The sequence below is a fragment of the Pseudophryne corroboree genome, chromosome 5 (genome assembly GCF_028390025.1).
Source record: "Pseudophryne corroboree isolate aPseCor3 chromosome 5, aPseCor3.hap2, whole genome shotgun sequence".
In the NCBI taxonomy this organism is placed as follows: Eukaryota; Metazoa; Chordata; class Amphibia; order Anura; family Myobatrachidae; genus Pseudophryne; species Pseudophryne corroboree.
This window is the reverse complement of record NC_086448.1, coordinates 635573438-635594776: the sequence shown is the minus strand read 5'-3', so window position 1 is coordinate 635594776 and position 21339 is coordinate 635573438. Positions and strand designations below refer to the sequence as shown.

Here is a 21339-nt window from a genome sequence, read left to right as displayed (position 1 = left end):
GGGATAACAGTACAAATGATACACTACAATATAACAGAGACTTCCTAACCACAGAACTAAACAATAAATACAAAAAGACAATACTATACTAACCTGAATGCTATACAATACAATGCTATAATACTATGAGAGATATAAGAGTAAAGAAGAGAGAGAGAGATGGAGAGAGAGAGAGAGAAATTGGCTCACAGAAAGACAATGATTACGGAGAGAAACTTACGCATAAAGGGTATGATCGCCTGCGCCTCGATATCCAGCTCCCGGCTATCAGCAGATAACCGTTGATGAGAGAGTGAGAGCTGGATGTGGTCGGCCTGCCTATTTATGCCCCACACACAATGCAATCTCCTGGTCCTACAATCCCATTGTCCATTGGCCGAAGGAATTCGGCCCTGTATCATAACAAAAGGTCATAGGGTGATTCATACAGGTGGGCTGTGACGATTTCCAACAGCTCAGGTGGGTGGGAAACTGGGTTTCCCGCCGCATACCTGAGTATGTGTAAATAATAGAAATGGACATAAACTTCTTATGTCCATAACTATTCGCACGAGCGATTAATACGCTCCAAACCAACACCGGAATATTGCTAATTAAATACTCTTCCGATGGGTACCAAACACTGCTGTATGATTCCTGTTAGACCCTTTGTACGATATAAAGAGGGATTCCTCAGCTCTGGGACATTGTATTTTAACCAAACTTTCAGAATCTATCAAAGGGACCATGATCTATAAACTACATTAATTGTGAACATTTGTAACGAATGAGTCGCACGCTACGACTACATAAGCTCTACCGTAAATACGCATACCGCGCCTGCGAGTGCACGTTATTGCGGGTATGCGCATCCACGGGAGAGCGCATGCACGCGCAGCGCGGACCAGTGTGCGGTGCAAATATGGCAACGTGCATTGAGACATTTTTCTGACTTTGACAATATCAAAGGGTAATTGTACTAGAAAACCCTAGCTAAATGCACTCTTTCTTAACAAACACTGTCTAATAGGCAGGTAGAATACTTAAGTGTCATGTAAAGTCACAGCGCTGACAACCAGGCGGCTTTACACAGGAGGATTTGCCCAAGCAGTCCCAGGAACAGTGTAGCTGAGAGAAATGGTGCCCAGACACTGACAGGGAGTGAGGGAGAGACAGATATGCAGCTCCAGGGCGGGAACATTTGCGGGAAATGGCGCCCTGGGGCTGGGGGAGGGGCTCCAGATCTAAGCCTTATCCCCCTGCTGGCAAAACCACCGGGTACTGTGGGCTACTATTAAAATGGTTTTAAGGGAAAACCTGACCTGCACCCATGCCCTGGTGATCTAGTGGGATCGCCTGTACTGCCACAGTGTCCACGGCCACATCATGGAAAGAACTGCAGCTACCACGATTAATGACTTTTTAAATCTGAGAACAAACTACAGTGCATCCAATGCTTAAACAAAGTTTAAAAAAGGGTTAGAAGGACACACACACACACACACACACACACACACACACACACACACACACACACACAACACATGTATGCAGTTATTCTTAGGAAAATAAAACTGAATTGCTAACTTCTGCAGTAGGCTAGGACTCGCGTAAAAGGAGTCACGTGAGAAATGTTGATGTATTCCTAGGGGTGTAATCAATAGCTATCGGAAAGACGGCAGCTTCCGACAGATTTCGGTCGGAAGGGGTTCCGACCTATTCAAAAAGTGCAGTTTTTTCCAAACATGTCGGGAATTCCCGACTTGTCGGAAAACACGTGGATCGGCGGAATAGCCGCCGATCCACGTGTTTCTGCCGGAAACGGGGCCAAATCTGATAGGTTTTGGCCCTCTTTCCGGCAATCTCAATCAGACTTTAAAAAAACGTGGAGAGGAGACGGGAAGCGGTGCGGCGTGCTACGGGGAGCGGGGATGAGAGGTACCTTGACGGCCGTCCCCCGGCCAGGCACCTCTCTACCTGCAGCGCGGCACTGGGTGGCCGTGATGTGCACCTCCAGCAGCTCCCGGTGTTCTCACACATGGGGAGCTGCTGACAGCCGCACGGATACCGGCCAAATCCAACAGTTGGATTAGGCTCAAATCCGACAGTCGGATTTGGCCACTCTATTGAATAGGGGTTGTCGGATCCATTCCGACAAATGCATGTCGGAATGGATCCAACTCTTAATGAATATACCCCCTGGTCTGGCAGACACTCCTTTAGGTAATGGACCCTGGATGCTGCCAGCATCTCATTCTTATGGCTACTCTCTCAGTGCCAAATGTTAACTGATTAACACAGCGTTCTTTAGAGGTGAACCAATGAATCTTGGGACACCTCCTTAACCCGTTTCATAAATCTATTTCTTGAACTGGCTTTAAAAGGAGGTCTGGTTATTTGTGTTGGAAGCAGACAGTACTTTAAACATACAATTTTGGGGGTGATTCCGAGTTGTTAGCTCGCTAGCTGCTTTTAGCAGCATTGCACACGCTAAGCCGCCGCCTACTGGGAGTGTATCTTAGCATAGCAGAATTGCTAACGAAAGCTTCGCTAATTTTCTCGTAACGATTACCCCGCAGTTTCTGAGTAGCTCCAGACTTACTCAGCCATTGCGACCAGCTCAGTCCTTTTCGTTCCTGGTTTGACGTCACAAATACACCCAGCGTTCGCCCAGCCACTCCCCCGTTTCTCCAGCCACTCCTGCGTCTTGCATCTCGAACACCTGCGTTTTTCCGCACACTCTCATAAAACGGCCAGTTTCCGCCCAGAAACACCCACTTCCTGTCAATCACACTACGATCAGCAGAGCGATGAAAAAACTTTGTTACGCTGTGAGTAAATTACCAAACTTTTGTGCTAATTTACTTGGCGCAGGCGCACTGCGTACATTGCGCATGCGCAGTTTGCGACTAATCGCTCTGTAGCGAAAAAAAATAACGAGCGAACAACTCGGAATCACCTTCTTTATACGAATACGTAGGCCGAGATAGTTCTCTTACTTCCTTGAGCCTCAAAGAATATCCCATAAACACCACCTCTACAAATGACGCCATATGCAGCGCTGAAAACACGTTACATACAGGACACAGCTTGCCAGGACAAGTTTACAATAGATCAATAGAATACAATTGTTTTATATATACACAAAGTACATGAAATATAATTTCTGGGTCCGTGGTTTATCTTGCATTGTGCAGAGTGTAAATGACCAAGAAGGACTCACCCCTGAGCAAGCCAACCAACAATCCTACTAATCTATTAAATATCCAAAATTAAATACAGCGCAGAATCGAAAAATAACCCACTCACAGTACCCAATACCAACAAATGAATCGCCTACATTACGAGAGTGCCCTATCAGAAGTTAAAATGATAAGGAATTGTAAACGGTCATATGCTGTCTACAACCTCAAGGTAAAGCGAATTAGAAAGTTCTGTATAACATGTGAACATATAAAGCCCCAAACCTTCTATTCTTTGCTACGGTGTGCCCCACCCAGCATTTTTCTTTTCTGTATCCCAATTACTTGAAAATAATAAAAAGCAATGATGCCTACAGCATTATATGCTATTAATTACTCATCTCACTCTGTATTATTCATAGTACACCACAGAAGTTAATTATTAAACAGCATATAATACAGAGCACGCACTTTATGAATACTGATAATATAACCCAACATACATTTATTAAACTCAGCGATTCTAACCCGACAGTGAAGATCTGTGAATGCTGTGTGACTGGCAGGGAAGAGCCTGGAAACACTTAGTGCAAATAAAACCCAATGGCTCAGGGCTCTTCTGCTAACACATCAACACATCAGCAATGGAAAATTTCGGCAAGATGAAAACTGTGCGAACGTGGTTTGTCTAATGTGGGTGTGATTTTATAAAGGTACATAACATATGAGAAACATAACACCCTCCGGAGTAGTATTCCGTGCACAATCTATTCCGGCCACAGCTACTGGAAGTCGCCAGAGCGCCAAAAATGTTAGTGGTATTCCACTGACTCTACCCTTCCTGTTTCCGCATGTTTGTTTGGGGTGCGGGCAGCATTGCAAGTGATGTGAAAACCCCCTTAGTGATCAATATCCACTGCTGAGATTAATCTAGTAACCTACAGATGTGTCTCATACAGGCTTGCTGCAGTTGCGCCAAACAGCCCCTCTCGGCACACCAAGTCCCGTGAGACCCTACTGGCGTTGGGCATCTTTTTGGCCAAAAACGTATCTTCATCGCATTGCGATGTGACTAGGATACACCAGGAGTCTGTGCTGATTAATTTGATATGTAACACTTGTATATCTGTGTACGACTGAGTCTCTGAATCTGCATACGAAGTGCTACATTGTCTACTAGGGAAGCTGGAGGCAGACTCAAGGCCAGCAATGATGGAGATGGAGTAGTCTCAGTAGAGTCTGGTGGGTGTGTGTATGGACGGTCAGCACTTGCTGCAGAGGCCACCAGTGACTGACCTCTCAACTGGGCGGACACATTTAAATGTCCACCCAGTTGTGACGTCAGATACAACACATCGGGCGGACGATTGGTAAGTGTGTATGCACTTGTTCTTTTAGTAGCTACTGCCAATTGTGTGGTCTTAATACTCTCTTAAAGCCCCATTGTTATACCCACATGGCTTGCTTGTGGGATGCTCCCAATTTAAGTAATGTGAACTACTACTTTTTCTGAGAGTGCTCCTTACTAGGTGAGTTTCATTACAGATTTGTGTCTGCTCCTTGGTAATTTAAGCTATATGGACAGATTACGGTCCGTCCTTCTCTAGGGTAACTCAGTCTTCTGAGACCTCCAGAATAGTTAAAAGTTAAACGAATGCCACTGTTACCAAATCTACTCCTTCCTCCCCTACACGTTCATCTCAGGACTCTACTGAGACTATTCCCTCTCAATCCTTGCTGGCCTCGAGTCTGCCTCCAGCTTCTCTAGGGGATGCTGCAAGAGAAATTTCAAAATTATTTTATGCCCCGCATGGATAAAAAATTTTGAGGAAGGTTGGATGCATCCTTGGTGAAAATAGATTCAAATTCTTTTAATATCTCCACTTTAGAATAATGGACCAGTGGAACTGTAGATCAGTTCATTCCCTTCATGTTACTGTATATTCTCAGGCAGGCACTATTCAAGGTATGGCTGATAAAATGGACAATTTGGAAAATCGTAATATCGGAAATAATCTACATATTTTGTTGGGGCTTCAGTATTGGATTTTTTTTTTTTATTATTATTATTTTATTTTTATTTTATTTTTTTAAGTAAAACCCTGCCATTAGCACTGGGAGTTTAAGACACTCACCCTGTATCCCAAATCGAGTGTGCACATTGTTTAGGCCCAGAGAGACAGGGCAGTAGACCTAAGCCCCAACTTGTTATAGCCATATTTTTAGATTACAGGGCTAAGGAGTAAATACTCTACTTCTAGCAAGGCTCTCTCAGTGACATTTATTGGCCACTGTGTTTTTATTTTTCAAGATTTTGGACATTTTAGGAAAATGCAGTTTTGAAGCATTTACAGTACATGTTGTATTTTAATTGTACTTCGGTTATGCTTTGTTAATCTAGTTTGCTCTTTCGATTGTAATTCTTGTGCTATTTACATGATTTGGGTCTCTCTCGTGGATCAAGGGGTCCAAATTTAGCTGTGCTGCCTCCCCTGGATCTCAATTATTTTCTCTCTCATTTTTAAGGCCTAGTCCTACTTTTTCAAGATGGATGCATTTCATTCAACTTGGATTTTTCCCCCTTTTTTGTTCCTTGACCAATGTCTACTGACCCTTAGGCCTCTACTGGGATTTTGGTTACAACAATAAAAAAATGGTAGCTGCTCAATCAATTTAGTAATACGTATTAGGTGCATAAAAGGGAGGTTTTAGTCTAAACAAGAAAAAACTAGCACAGTTTACCCCAGCACATCAGCAATAAGACTTGAACACTACATGACAATAGAAAAATCTGAAATTTTAGTTGCATATATGCAAAGTTATGGTTAAGCCACCAGGCCGCATCAAGGCTTCGCTAATAGTGGTGGTCCCTAACACTTCATTATAAAAGCCCCCACTCTGGGTCATATAATTGCTTATTATTATGCTACATGATAATGGGAGGCAATCACGAGACCGCCAACGCCGGAATCCCAACAGGCAGTGAAATGCCGCTGCCAGAATACCGGTGCCAAATGCTTTTCTCCCTCTATGGGTGTCTATGACACCCATAGAGGGAGAATATAACCTGTGGCGAATGCAGCAAGCCGTGTCCACAGGGTGGCAAGTGTAGCAAGCACGCAAGGGGCTTTCTAGTGATCGCCCTGCTGCCAGCATACTGGTGGCCGGTTCCCGAAGTCGGGATCATGACAGCCGGAATCCCGGCCGTCGGTGAAACTTAAGTATTCCATGATAATAGCACTTACAAAAATATATCTAAATTGAGAGACAATGCACCTGGAGTCAACTGTAGAGTCTCCACATGGCACTACAAGAACCAGCATGCCTTACAAATGCTGGTCCCTTCTATGCCTCTCACAACAGCAATATAAAATGGTAGCTGCTCAATCAATTTAGTAATACTTTTCAGGTGCATGAAAAGGAGGGGTTATTCTAAACAAGAACACACCAAAAAGTATCAGCAATAAGACTTGAACACTACAAAATACAAGATAATAGAAAATTCAGAGAAATTAGTTGCATGGGTATAGCCATGCTGTCCTCTCAGTCTACTATTTCTGCATCTGATAGCCACCCACTCAATCTGAAAGTTGTCTCCTAGAAAGTTGGCAGCCTCAATATGCCAATAAAACAATGGAGGGTGATTTGTTAAGTGATGTCATGTTTATATAGGATTGGGTCATTTTGACTCCTGCATCACTGCCCCATATCACTCCAAAACCAGGTGTGGTAATTCTCTTCCGCCGCTATCTTCCCTATACCATAGTATACTAATTGATCCCAATGGTAGATGTTGTGGTATAGGTGTCTAGTATTGTATAGGACCTATTGGACCTAGCCCTAATGAAAGTGCAGCAACTCACAGTTACATCGATTCTACAAGTGGAGAGAAGACCTCTGGAGAAATGTTAAAACCATGCCCAACTCCTTGACATTTGGAGGTGCAGGATACTGGGTACAAATGGACCTCTCCACTACATCCCTTGAATGCTCAACTGGGTTCATGTCAGGTGAACATGGTGGCCACATCATTCGTCAAAACTCTCCAGATTGCTCCTTGAACCAATTCTGAACAACTTGGGAGAGAGGAAAGTCCATTATCCTACTAGAATACTCCATCGTTGTGCAGCTACATGAAGTGCGTGGTCCACGCTGGAAAACGCGTTTCACCCATTCCAATGTGAACAAGCCCGCAGGACGGGTGAAACGCGTTTTCCAGCGTGGACCACGGACATGAGGAGCAGCTTTAGATCCTGTTAATCCCAGACTGACCCAGGGACCTGGGCAGGGACCGGTATATTTTTTTTACCCAGATAACAGACCTTGTGCAGCAATATGGTATAGATGTAGACATTTGATTTCCCCACAACCTAGATACACTTACTTTCAAACTCATTCTCAATTGAGGCATGCAGGCATATGACATTTTCTGGACAGATATTTGATTAGCACAATCAGTTATTTCTTTTTATTATTCCTCTCCAGGAGGCTGTCCAATAGGATTTTCATTTTCATATTTGCACCCATCTGATTCCATTTTGGGTGACCCAGTGATCTGGGCAGAGACTGTCATTTTCAAGATTCTTTTACCATTTACTTTCCTTCAGCCACCAATGTCTATGGATACTGAATTTCCCTGGTTCTAACAACCCTTTTTCAGACAATTCTGCTTTGACCTGCAACGTGTAGTTGTGTGTGAAAAATTGGGCCAATAGCGTGTAATAGGGCCAGTGTGCCCCCTTTTGCTTTGTTGTGCTTGAAAGAGGGTGACAGCCTAACATATCTTACACTGCTTATATTTCTGGTGTGTGCATTACAACCTCAATTCTGCACAGTGCTGCCAGTATATCATGTGCTGATATCTGATACGTCTTCAATTCACATACTCTTGTCTGTCTTTCTCCCCCCTTTTTGTCCCTCTCTCTTCTTTCTTTTTTCTTGCTTCCCCTACTTCTTTTTTCCTCTCATTCTGCTTTCCATAATTATATCTGCGGACTCTCATTTATGATCCACGGGGTCAATCCTGTGCCTAACATAGACAGTAGATCCGCTAAAACTCTGGTTCAGAGCTGAATTCTCCCCAAGGTGTACTCTCATTGGTGAGTTGGCCAGATTGGGCCTACGAAATTACTACCATACCCCACCGACAGAGCCCGATCTCGTCCGATCTTGGAAGCAAAACGGTGGTGGGCTGGGTCAGTATCTGTGAGGGGGACCCTCAGAGAATACCCGGTGTTGTAATTCGTGACCTGTCTTGACCTTACACCAACAGCAGGATCACCACTCTTTTTTGTTCTCTTTTCTTTTCTTCTCTTTATAACTTCCTCATCATCTCTTTATATGTCTACACTGAATATTTTTCTCAAGGTCTTGAGACTTTAAATTTGATAAGTCTTGATACTATCAATTAGGATTTATACTCCTTATAATAGTCCAGTCCATTGACCCTTGCAGGTCTCATTAACACAAGCTGTGCTTGTGCTGGTTGGATGGGATTAAGGTGCAGAGCTCAAGTGTCTGCATCCCACGATAAGTCTATCAGTATAGACTAACCAGAACATTCCCAAAATTTTCCTATCAATTTAATTGATTGATTATTTAGTACTCACCCCAGTCCTTCTACTCTGATTAGCCACACCATTTATTATGTGGCACTTCTCAGAGATGTTGGTGGGTGGAGTCATATGTACACCTATGGATACCAGTATATCTTTATGATTAAGTGTGGTTAAAGGTGGATATTTTCTTAAATTAATTAAATAATAAAAGTTATGTTTTAATATCTTCATAATACAAATAAACACAAGAGTGCACCCACACAAGAGTCTTCTGCAAACCAATTTTACAGTCAGTAGCAGCTCAGGACACTGGTGGTGTGAGGAGACTACATGCATGAGGCTTGACAGCAGACTGGATAAGCACAGGTAGGCTACAAGGGGCAGACAATACACTGGTGTAGCGCAAGTGGAGGCAGATAATGGTGGCTGCTCAATTCACTAGTATTGTAGCATGTATGAGACTGTATGCAGGAAAAAACAGACTGTAGCTGGAGACTCTAGTAGAAATGCAGAAAACAGATAACACACTGGTGATTAGGAGTGATGGTGACTGTAGTTCAGCTAGCAGACTGTATTGGAAGTGCTGTATATATTGCAGATTGCAGTTAAGAAATAGCAATGTGAGTATTGCTCTGGTCTTCAGAATGGAGCTGTAGGTGCTTACAATGTAGAAACAGCAAGGGATTTGCAAATTGGAGCTGCAGATACAGGAGCCAAGAACCTCCTAGCAGACAAATTGAACGGACAATGAGCTGGTGCCATAAAATATTTTATATAGGGCTTACTGCACTGGGATTGGATACTGGGGTCATGTGAGTTTTAAGTCTCTGCCTGGCTGCAATAGTATTAGTTGATCTCAGGCAAGATGAGCAGGAACATTATTCTAAAGTTGAATAAACAAAACAGCTCGAGATGGCTGGCCTGTGGAGACATGCCAATCAGTGAATTGGCAGAGCTGGTTGAGTTTAGAGGGTGTTAGAACCCCCAGTTCAACATAGGTCTCCTGATTAGCTCAGAATAATGCGATCACAGAGGTTGTATGCGACTGCAAATGAAAAATATGCAGGTGATATTACCAAGAATGTACTGGACCTCAAGCTAACTTCAACCCCTACGAATCAAGGTACTATTGCCTAAGCTAGTACCCATAAAGTATAAAAAGAATCAGAATGAGATAATAGTTAAACACACATCCTTTTAGTGCAGGCATTAAAATGTAGCATGGTTATCTCGACCACAACTCTTGACTCAAGATATACATTAGTAAAAAATTCTAATTAGATTTGATGAAATGTTACTTTATTCAAATAAATCTTTATAACCTAGAATTAAGTTGGGTGATTATTACGCTGTGCATACAAAAACACACCCATACTTTTATTATCCTAATTTACGGGATATATTATTTTACTAAAAAAGTGACTGCAGCTGTACAAGTGTTGCAGTTAACAAAAAACTCAATTGTTTCACTTTTTTTTGCATATTCTTTTTGGCATATAACAGATGTAAAAGCAAAAAAAACTAAACTCATAAGGAAACAGTAGCTAAGCATACAGAATATTAAGGCTACAATTATCTTGTGCCATCTCAATCAGCTCTTCAAGGTGACACATCTCTCTCGTTTCAGTGCATTAATGTTTTAGCACCAAGAGTAAATTTAGCTAACTGAAGGAAAAAGAAATGTTTTGGTGTTAACAGAAATGACAAACTGGGTTTGGAAGACTTTACAGACAACAGAATGATTGTCAATGTGCTTATTTCCATAACAGAGTAAATATAGGTACCCGAGACTCTTCAGCTAAAATGAAACTACATTTCATAGCATACTGCCAATACTCTTATGGTGCATACACACTGTGAGATTCAGGCTAAGTCCGATTCTCACTATGCGACAGGGGCTAGGTCGGCATCGCAAGCACATAATGACTGTGCTTGCGATACTGACTATGTGCGATTTTGGCTAAGTGTCCATTTTGACTATCTCTTCTATGAGATAGTCAAAATTGACTTGCCTGCACAGTCTATCTAGGATTGCGATGCCGACCGCGTGGGACTGCGCATCGGCATCGAATCGGGATCGCAAGGTGACTTTCACCTTGCGATCTGCACTAACTTTTCTTACGATTTTGACTATATAGTCAAAATCGTAAGAAAATAGCTCACCGTGTGTACACACCATTACACTGTGCAACTGTTGACATATAATCAAAATATGTAAATATAAACAAGGAAGAGGGTGCCATCTGTGAAAGATATCAATCAGACACACCTTCAAATGGAGCAGACAAAGACATTGAGCAAACACCAAACTTACGATTTAAAAACATAAAAGGGGGTCTTTAATAGAAAACTGCAGCTATATTCGTCCTCCCAACAAGTGTTCTGTCTTTTATATATATATATATATACACACATACATACACACACACATACATATACGTTCACTTCAAGCACAAACAGCTAGCATATCTATAGAAGTGGTTACTGATGAGCACTATCCTTATTTGAAGTATTCACAGCTTCTGTCCACTATGCAAACTACCCCTCCTATGCTTTACTTATGTATTTTGGGGTACAATATTGACACTGGCAAGTGTCAATCAGCCAGGCTATCTGTAAAAAACAAATACTTAATCAGGGCCGAAGAGCAATGGACACACACACAGACATAAATTGTGTATTAGCAGTACTCTGATGTTTATTAGTGAGAGTACATAGTACACTAGGCTTTATGAAGTTTTTCTAAGTAGACATCATCTCATATTCTCAGCATGTGCAAATTATTTCCAGTCAAGATAAGAATGTCACGTATGCACTTTAAACTAAATTTCGTATTTACAGCAGAGGGCAGTAGTGGCTAAATTATTAATAAGCAAATGATTACTAATTTTCAGGCCTGGGAACATAATGATGCGCTTCTTTAAAAAGAACATTCAGCCACATTACAAAACTACATTGCGACATTTGTATCTTATGCACCTGCCAGGCTTATGATAATTGAAGCTAAGAATGCATTAGAGAATGTGAGAGTATAACTTGAAGGACAAATTCTCATTTCTAAATGTCAGTATATATTTTAAGAAAAGCATTATTTGGCATTTTAACTCTAGCAATATCAAGTGGGGATCAAAGACGAGGCAGCTAGGAAAGACTGCAAAGATGACCCATGACAATTGTGCTATTGCCAGAGGTCAACCTATAAAACATTCTAAAGCGAAAAAGTGGAGAAGTAGCCCATAGCAACCAATTAGCTTGTAACTGTCCTTTTATAGCAAGATAAAATTAGAATTTACTCACCGGTAATTCTATTTCTCGTAGTCCGTAGTGGATGCTGGGTACTCCGTAAGGACAATGGGGAATAGACGGACTCCGCAGGAGACTGGGCACTCTTTAAAGAAAGATTAGGTACTACATCTGGTGTGCACTGGCTCCTCCCTCTATGCCCCTCCTCCAGACCTCAGTTAGGGAAACTGTGCCCGGAAGAGCTGACATTACTAGGAAAGGATTTGGAATCCAGGGTAAGACTCATACCAGCCACACCAATCACACCGTACAACTTGTGATAACTATACCCAGTTAACAGTATGAACAATAGCTGAGCCTCATTCAACAGATGGCTCAGAACAATAACCCTATAGTTAAGCAATAACTATATACAAGTATTGCAGAAGTCCGCACTTAGGACGGGCTCCCAGCATCCACTACGGACTACGAGAAATAGAATTACCGGTGAGTAAATTCTTATTTTCTCTGACGTCCTAGTGGATGCTGGGTACTCCGTAAGGACCATGGGGATTATACCAAAGCTCCCAAACGGGCGGGAGAGTGCGGATGACTCTGCAGCACCGAATGAGCAAACTCAAGGTCCACCTCAGCCAGGGTATCAAACTTGTAGAATTTTGCAAACGTGTTTGACCCCGACCAGGTAGCAGCTCGGCAAAGTTGTAAAGCAGAGACCCCTTGGGCAGCCGCCCAAGAAGAGCCCACCTTCCTCGTGGAATATATATTTTTTAGTAACACATTTTTTATGTTGAGTGGATTTCCAGGTCCACATTGTGAAGGCAGCCAAATTTAGGCTGTCCTCTCTATTTAGAGGCTATATTTAAGAAAAACTCAGCGCCAGACACATTTCTTCTTGTTGGAATGGGCTTTGACTGATTTAGGATGCGGCAGTCCAGCCACAGAATGTGCAAGTTGAATCGTGCTACAGATCCAGCGAGCAATAGTCTGCTTTTAGAAGCAGGAGCACCCAGCTTGTTGGGTGCATGCAGAATAAACAGCGAGTCAGTTTTTCTGACTCTAGCCGTCCTGGAAACATAGATTTTCAGGGCCCGGACTACGTCCAGCAACTTGGAATCCTCCAAGTCCCGAGTAGCCGCAGGCACCACAATAGGTTGGTTCAAATGAAACGCTAATACCACCTTAGGGAGAAATTGGGTACGAGTCCTCAATTCTGCCCTGTCCATATGTAAGATCAGATAAGGGCTTTTACATGACAAAGCGGCCAATTCTGACACACGCCTAGCCGAAGCCAAGGCCAAAAGCATGACCACTTTCCACGTGAGATACTTCAACTCCACGGTCTGAAGTGGCTCAAAACAATGTGATTTTAGGAAATCCAACACTACGTTGAGATCCCAAGGTGCCACTGGAGGCACAAAAAAGGGGGCTGAATATGCAGCACTCCCTTAACAACGTCTGAACTTCAGGCAGCGTCTTTCCTAGACTTTAACAGCGTAGGAATCACTTCATCTGGAACGCCCTTTTCCGTTAGGATCCGGCGTTCAACCGCCAAGCCTTCAAACGCAGCCGCGGTAAGTCTTGGAACAGACAGGGCCCCTGCAGTAACAGGTCCTGTCTGAGAGACAGAGGCCATGGGTCCTCCGAGATCATTTCTTGTAGTTCTGGGTACCAAGTTCTTCTTGGCCAATCCGGAACTACGAGTATAGTTCTTACTCCTTTCTTACTTACTATCCTCCGTACCTTGGGTATGAGAGGAAGAGGAGGGAACACATAAACCGACTGGTACACCCACGGTGTCACTAGTGCGTCCACAGCTATCGCCTGAGGGTCTCTTGACCTGGCGCAATACTTTTTTAGCTTTTTGTTGAGGCGGGACGCCATCATGTCCACCTGTGGCCGTTCCCAACGGTCTACAATCTGCGTGAAGACTTCTGGATGAAGTCCCCACTCTCCCGGGTGGAGGTCGTGCCTGCTGATGAAGTCTGCTTCCTAGTTTTCCACACCCGGAATGAACACTGCTGACAGTGTTAGCACGTGATTTTCCGCCCATCGGAGAATCCTTGTGGCTTCTGCCAACGCCATCCTGCTTCTTGTGCCGCCTTGTCGGTTTACATGGGCGACAGCCGTGATGTTGTCTGACTGAATCAGCACCGGCTGGTTTTGAAGCAGGGGTTCTGCTTGACTTAGGGCATTGTAAATGGTCCTTAGGTCCAGAATATTTATGTGCAGGGAAGTCTCCTGACTTGACAATTGTCCTTGGAAGTTTCTTCCCTGAGTGACTGCTCCCCAACCTCGGAGGCTTGCATCCGTGGTCACCAGGACCCAGTCCTGAATGCCGAATCTGCGGCCCTCGAGAAGATGAGCACTCTGCAGCCACCAGAGCAGAGACACCCTGGCCCTCGGGGACAGGGTGATCAGCCGATGCATCTGAAGATGCGATCCTCACTTGACTAACAGGTCCCACTGAAAGTTCCTTGCATGGAACCTGCCGAAGGGAATTGCTTCGTAAGAAGCTACCATCTTTCCCAGGACTCGCGTGCAATGATGCACCGACACCTGTTTTGGTTTCAGGAGGTCTCTGACCAGAGATGACAACTCCTTGGCCTTCTCCTCCGGGAGAAACACCTTCTTCTGTTCTGTGTCCAGAAACATGCCCAATATCAGCAGACGCGTCGTAGGAACCAGCTGCGACTTTGGGATATTCAGAATCCAGCCGTGCTGTTGTAGCACTTCCTGAGATAGTGCTACTCCGACCAACAACTGCTCCCTGGACCTCGCCTTTATAAGGAGATCGTCCAAGTACGGGATAATTATAACTCCCTTCTTTTGAAGTAGTATCATCATTTCGGCCATTACCTTGGTACACACCCTCGGTGCCGTGGACAGACCCAACGGCAACGTCTGAAATTGGTAATGGCAGTTCTGTACCACAACCTTGAGGTACTCCTGGTGAGGTGGGTAAATGGGGACATGTAGGTAAGCATCCATGATGTCCAGTGACACCATAAAATCCACCTCTTCCAGGCTTGCAATAACCGCCCTGAGCGATTCTATTTTGAACTTGAACTTCCTTATATAAGTGTTCAAGGATTTTAAGTTTAGAATGGGTCTCACCGAACCGTCTGGTTTCGGTATCACAAACATTGTGGAATAGTAACCTCGTCCCTGTTGAAGGAGAGGAACTTTGATTATCACCTGCTGGAGGTACAGCTTGTGAATTGCCGCCAGTACTACCTCCCTTTCCTTGGGAGTAGCAGGCAAGGCTGATTTGAGGTAACGGCGAGGGGGAGACGTCTCGAACTCCAGCTTGTATCCCTGAGATACCTGTAGAACCCAGAGATCCACCTGTGAGCGAACCCACTGGTCGCTGAAGTTCCGGAGACGGGCCCCCACCGCACCTGGCTCCACCTGTGGAGCCCCAGCGTCATGCGGTGGACTTAGTGGAAGCAGGGGAGGATATTTGTTCCTGGGAACTGGTTGCCTGGTGCAGCTTTGTCCCTCTACCCCTGCCTCTGGGCAGAAAGGACGCGCCTCTGACCCGCTTGCCTTTCTGAGGCCGAAAGGACTGTACTTGATAATACGGTGCTTTCTTAGGCTGTGAGGGAACCTAAGGTAAAAAAGTCGACTTCCCAGCTGTTGCTGTGGACACGAGGTCCGAGAGACCGTCCCCAAACAATTCCTCACCCTTATAAGGCAAAACTTCCATGTGCCTTTTAGAATCAGCATCACCTGTCCACTGCCGAGTCCATAATACTCTCCTGGCAGAAATGGACATTGCATTAATTCTAGATGCCAGCCGGCAAATGTCCCTCTGTGCATCTCTCATATATAAGACTACGTCTTTAATATGCTCTATAGTTAGCAAAATAGTATCCCTGTCAAGGGAATCAGACCATGCTGCTGCAGCACTACACATCCATGCTGAAGCAATAGCAGGTCTCAGTATAGTACCTGAGTGTGTATACACAGACTTCAGGATAGCCTCCTGCTTTCTATCTGCAGGCTCCTTTAAGGCGGCCGTATCCTGAGACGGCAGTGCCACCTTTTTTGATAAGCGTGTGAGCGCCTTGTCCACCCTAGGGGATGTCTCCCAGCGTAACCTATCCGTTGGCGGGAAAGGGTACGCCATTAGTAACCGCTTAGAAATAACTAGTTTCTTATCTGGGGAACACCACGCTTCTTCACACAATTCATTTAACTCATCAGATGGGGGAAAAGTCACTGGCTGCTTTTTCTCCCCAAACATAATACCCTTTTTTGTGGTAACCGGGTTAATGTCAGAAATGTGCAACACATTTTTCATTGCCGTAATCATACATCGGATGGCCCTTGTGTATTGTACATTTGTCTCATCCTCGTCGACACTGGAGTCAGACTCCGTGTCGACATCTGTGTCTGCCATCTGAGGTAGCGGGCGTTTTTGAGCCCCTGATGGTCTCTGAGACGTTTGGGCAGGCGCGGGCTGAGATGCCGGCTGTCCCAAAGCTGTTACGTCATCGAACCTTTTATGCAAGGAGTTGACACTGTCGGTTAATACCTTCCACATATCCATCCACTCTGGTGTCGGCCCCGCAGGGGGCGACATCACACTTATCGGCTCCTGCTCCGCCTCCACGTAAGCGTCCTCATCAAACATGTCGACACAGCCGTACCGACACACCGCACACACACACAGGGAATGCTCTGACTGAGGACAGGACCCCACAAAGTCCTTTGGGGAGACAGAGAGAGAGTATGCCAGCACACACCACAGCGCTATATAACCAGGGATTTACACTAAAGTGAGTGATTTTTCCCTATAGCAGCTTATTATACACAGTTTGCGCCTAAATTTAGTGCCCCCCCCCCCCTCTCTTTTTTACCCTTGAAGCCTGGAAACTGCAGGGGAGAGCCTGGGGAGCTGTCTTCCAGCGGAGCTGTGAAGAGAAAATGGCGCCTGTGTGCTGAGGAAGAAAGCCCCGCCCCTTTCTCGACGGACTTCTCCCGCTTTTTTATATGCTTTATGGCGGGGGATTATGCACATATACAGTTTATTAGCTGTATTATGTGCTATTTAGCCATGTAAGGTACTCTAATTGCTGCCCAGGGCGCCCCCCCCCCCCCAGCGCCCTGCACCCATCAGTGACCGGAGTGTGTGGTGTGCAGAGGGAGCAATGGCGCACAGCTGCAGTGCTGTGCGCTACCTTAATGAAGACCGGAGTCTTCTGCCGCCGATATTCAACTTCTCTTCGGTTCTTCTGGCTCTGCAAGGGGGACGGCGGCGAGGCTCCGGGACCGGACGACCGAGGACTGGGCCTGTGTTCGATCCCTCTGGAGCTAATGGTGTCCAGTAGCCTAAGAAGCCCAAGCTAGCTGCAAGCAGGTAGGTTCGCTTCTCTCCCCTCAGTCCCACGTAGCAGTGAGTCTGTTGCCAGCAGATCTCACTGAAAATAAAAAACCTAACAAATACTTTCTTTCTAGGAAGCTCAGGAGAGCCCCTAGAGTGCATCCAGCTCTGGCCGGGCACAGATTCTAACTGAGGTCTGGAGGAGGGGCATAGAGGGAGGAGCCAGTGCACACCAGATGTAGTACCTAATCTTTCTTTAAAGAGTGCCCAGTCTCCTGCGGAGCCCGTCTATTCCCCATGGTCCTTACGGAGTACCCAGCATCCACTAGGACGTCAGAGAAATTATAGCTAAACACTGCTTGATTGCTATGGGCAACTTCTCCACTTTTGCTCTTTAGAAGGTTTATAACATCTCTCCCCGATGCCTTTGACACAGCTTAATGACTCTAATGTAGAGAAAGGATATGATTATAAAAAGCAAGCAAGGCTGCTTACAGCTGAAGAACTGTGCTGTGCACACAATGAGATAATTGTGAAATATTGTTGTAGAGTCAAACAATGTGGCCAGTCAGTTGTCAGAGACATGGATATCTAACTGAAATAAGCATTGTTCTATATTTAGATTTTGACATCCCAGTCCCCAACAGAGATATCACCAACTGTGTGATTGAGTCAAAAAAACAAGCACCTAATCGAGGACTGTTCAGATATTTGTCAGTGAATAGCCAAAACATCCATTAACACCAATCTTAATGAAAATTCATATAACATTTATACTCGACTGGCTTATAAATTTATACCAGCCCATACAGTTTCCAAGAAAATCTATTCTATTTACTCGTTCACATTAGATCTCTGCTGGTGTCAATGTGACATGGGCACTTATTTTCATATATGGTGGGATTGTCCCTCAATCTTTATATACTGGAGTGAAGTCCTGACTTTGGTGGACGGTTTGATATAGAACCCTTTACAGGATATTAAATGCTGCTACAACTACTTTCCGGTATTACCTACCCATTCATTTCTATTAGCTATTTTTGGACCATTGGATACCACTACACATAGTACCGTTTCATTTAGAAACACTCTAAATGAGGGTTTCTAGATGAATGTCCAAAGCATTCTTCCATCCTATGAGTATACTACATAAGTTCTACAACACAGTACCATCGGATATATTGATCTGCACTATGGGCCCAAATCAGCATGGTTCCTTATTTTGTTAAAATTGTCCGCGCATGCGCAAGGTCTTAGACTGCATTCTCTTCAGAGGCGGAGACCCTGCATTTTGTGGGCGTCGACGCATTGTTTGGGGGTCGCAGTCCAGACAATGGAGGTGTGTCCGGACCGTTTGTGAGGCGGGCCGAGGTGGCTTCACAGCTAGGCTGCTCAGGCAGGGGGCAACCCTAATCATGCGAGCGCATCACTGTATAGCAAAGCGCTCGCATGCTAGCTAAGGGGGGGGGGGGGGTGGCAGGACCCAGCATGCGGGGCAGACTTGCCCTGTGCTGGGCGTCCCCCCGCATGTTCGTGAAAAGGGTTATAGTTGTGCGATTTTTCGCACAACTACAGCCCATGCTGAATCAGGCCCAATGTTAGCACTTTCCTTCTCTTTCCTCTGAATCACTACAAGATATGAAAAACCACAACAGTTCCAGGCGACATCTACGTTGCTCACGCAACCACCTTAGGATAACGGTGAGAGTTTGTCCACCAACTACCACTTCTTGGAACAAGTTGAGTTTTATGTACACCCTTGCAAATTCAAGCAATGGTGCATTACACACTATTACTGTACTTTTGTTATCCACATATTTTCTAGCTATTTGAACACATTACTGGAAGAACGTATCAGTAAGAATATAAACACTTATGGATCAACGCACTGGAACCACTGGCTTCTCTCTATATGCTACTTCTGTGGGGCCCTGTTGAAAGGCTCCTGCGGTCCCTGGCTACATATCTTTATTTTCAGTATCTGTTTCCCAAAGGATCCTAGCGTCAGTCATTCACATCTACATATATTATGTAAACCGATTCCCAGGGTTCCCAAACTGGGATCAGTACTAAATCCCGCTGGACAGGATCCCGGCAGTCGAAATCCCGACGCCGGAATCCCGACCACACAATCCCGACAGGGGTGGCGAGCGGAACGCAGCCCCTTGCGGGCTCGCTACGCTCGGCACACTATTATATTCTCCCTCTACGGAGGGAGAATATGTCGGGATTGTGCCGGTCAGGATTCCGCCGTCGGTATTTCGACCGCCGGGATTCCATCCGGCGGGATCCTGACCGCCTCCCCCCAAACCATTTAATAAGCTTTGCAGTCAGATCTTCAACTCTGCCACACTCTTAGCTGTGTTAAATTGAAAACATCCAGCTGCACCTTCCATTACTGCTTTAACAAACATGGCTTGGTACATTGCTTCCATGGAATACATCACTGCCCTTCTTCATGATAAAATAGAGAAGTTTTCCAAACTATGTGCATAGTGGTTCTCTCATTTTAATTATTACCAGGCTTGGGTTGAGTTTCACCGTAGGTTTCCTAGAGTGCTCTATACCTGCAGACAGCTTAAAGGCTGCACTCCTTCATTCATATATTTGTATAAACAACAATTTCTAACAATTGGCAGTCTTACGCATTTTATTTGATTATTAGGGCTCTTTGTTTTACTTTTGATTGTGATATTTTACCTAAATATGATGTTACCTAAATGTAACACTGGGACACCAGTGTGTGAGGGGCCAGAGGTGGGTCACACACTGGAAGCACCCGTGTACGGCTCCCGGGTGCGACCTGCCATATGTGGTGAGAAAGGGGTGTAAATAAAGAGAATTAAAAAAACAAGCACCTAATATGTGAGAATGCACTTAACTCAACAAATGAACTTGATGGATACGTTTACGCAAAGTTGAGCTTCCTGACCAAGACCAAAGAAGCTGTAGGTTATAAGAATCATACTGTTGAGATTTACCATACATACAAGTATATGTTTAGAATAGTTGCATCAATAAGTCAGTGTGCAGTAGACCCATGAGTGACAGATCTGCATGCTTATGTAAATTGTTTCTATTGTTTGTTGAATTGAAAAAGGTAGAAACAGAATGCGTATCATTGGCTGGAGTTGAGATTATAACCGTGAAACTGCTTTGGCACCTGATTCAGCTCTGGATTAAAATTCCGTTTCTTTTAATTACTTTTCTGTTGTTTACAACCTAAGTATAGAATATTCATTAAAATACAGCTGTGAGGATATTAAGCTACATATACAAAGTAATTAAAAACCTGCTGTTTTGGTTGAATAATAAACTCATATTGCTCAATAAACTAATTGATTTAATTTATTAATGGGTTATAACGCCACCAAAACTGCATTTTTTTGTGTCCAGACCCATAAGTGAAGACATCCTCATCTTGGAAATAAGAAAAAAAAAGTCTATGGTCAGTTTATTATACAATCTACTTTTCACTAACAATCCACCATCACCATCTCCAGGATTTGGTGGCCCTGCAGTCTCCCTGCTGTGGGGCTCTCCTGCACGCTCTTTCCACTTATTCATATTCATCTACATACTTCACTGTTGCTTAGACATGCAGACATTGGTTATGGCACTGTTTCAACCAACATACATAGAAAAGTGTCAAGATTCAACCCCAAGACACCCAGTATGCGGAATGTGTTTTCCATTCATATGAACATAGTAGCAGGACCAAGAAAATACCCACAAAGAACACCAATAGGTTATGTTTTAAAGACACCGTGATATGCTGATATTTACCTATTATCTGGTACACGGTCCAAGCTGCACAAAATTTTAACTCCATTTTCTATACAGTAATACACTATTGTGTTTTGTTTTGTTTTTTGTTTTTTTTCCACACATTATAATCTCTCTCTCATATAAACTCTGTTTAAAATTGTATTACACTATCAGAGTTTTCTTTTTTCTATGGGGCATATTTGGTTTTAAGGTACAGCGTATGGCTGTGGGAAACTCTGATGGATACCTGAACCTTTGAACCCCCCTCCTTCCATATATAAAG

At 44.2% G+C, this 21339-nt stretch overlaps 1 protein-coding gene and 1 pseudogene across 2 annotated transcripts in view; one reads left to right on the top strand and one right to left on the bottom strand.

Annotated features, from left to right (window-relative positions):
- The window catches only part of OSBPL1A (oxysterol binding protein like 1A), a 537997-nt gene that overhangs the window by 282365 nt on the left and 234293 nt on the right, over positions 1-21339 (bottom strand). The gene's annotated exons all lie outside the window — the stretch shown is intronic.
- LOC134930542 (5S ribosomal RNA) lies at positions 8287-8405 on the top strand (annotated as a pseudogene).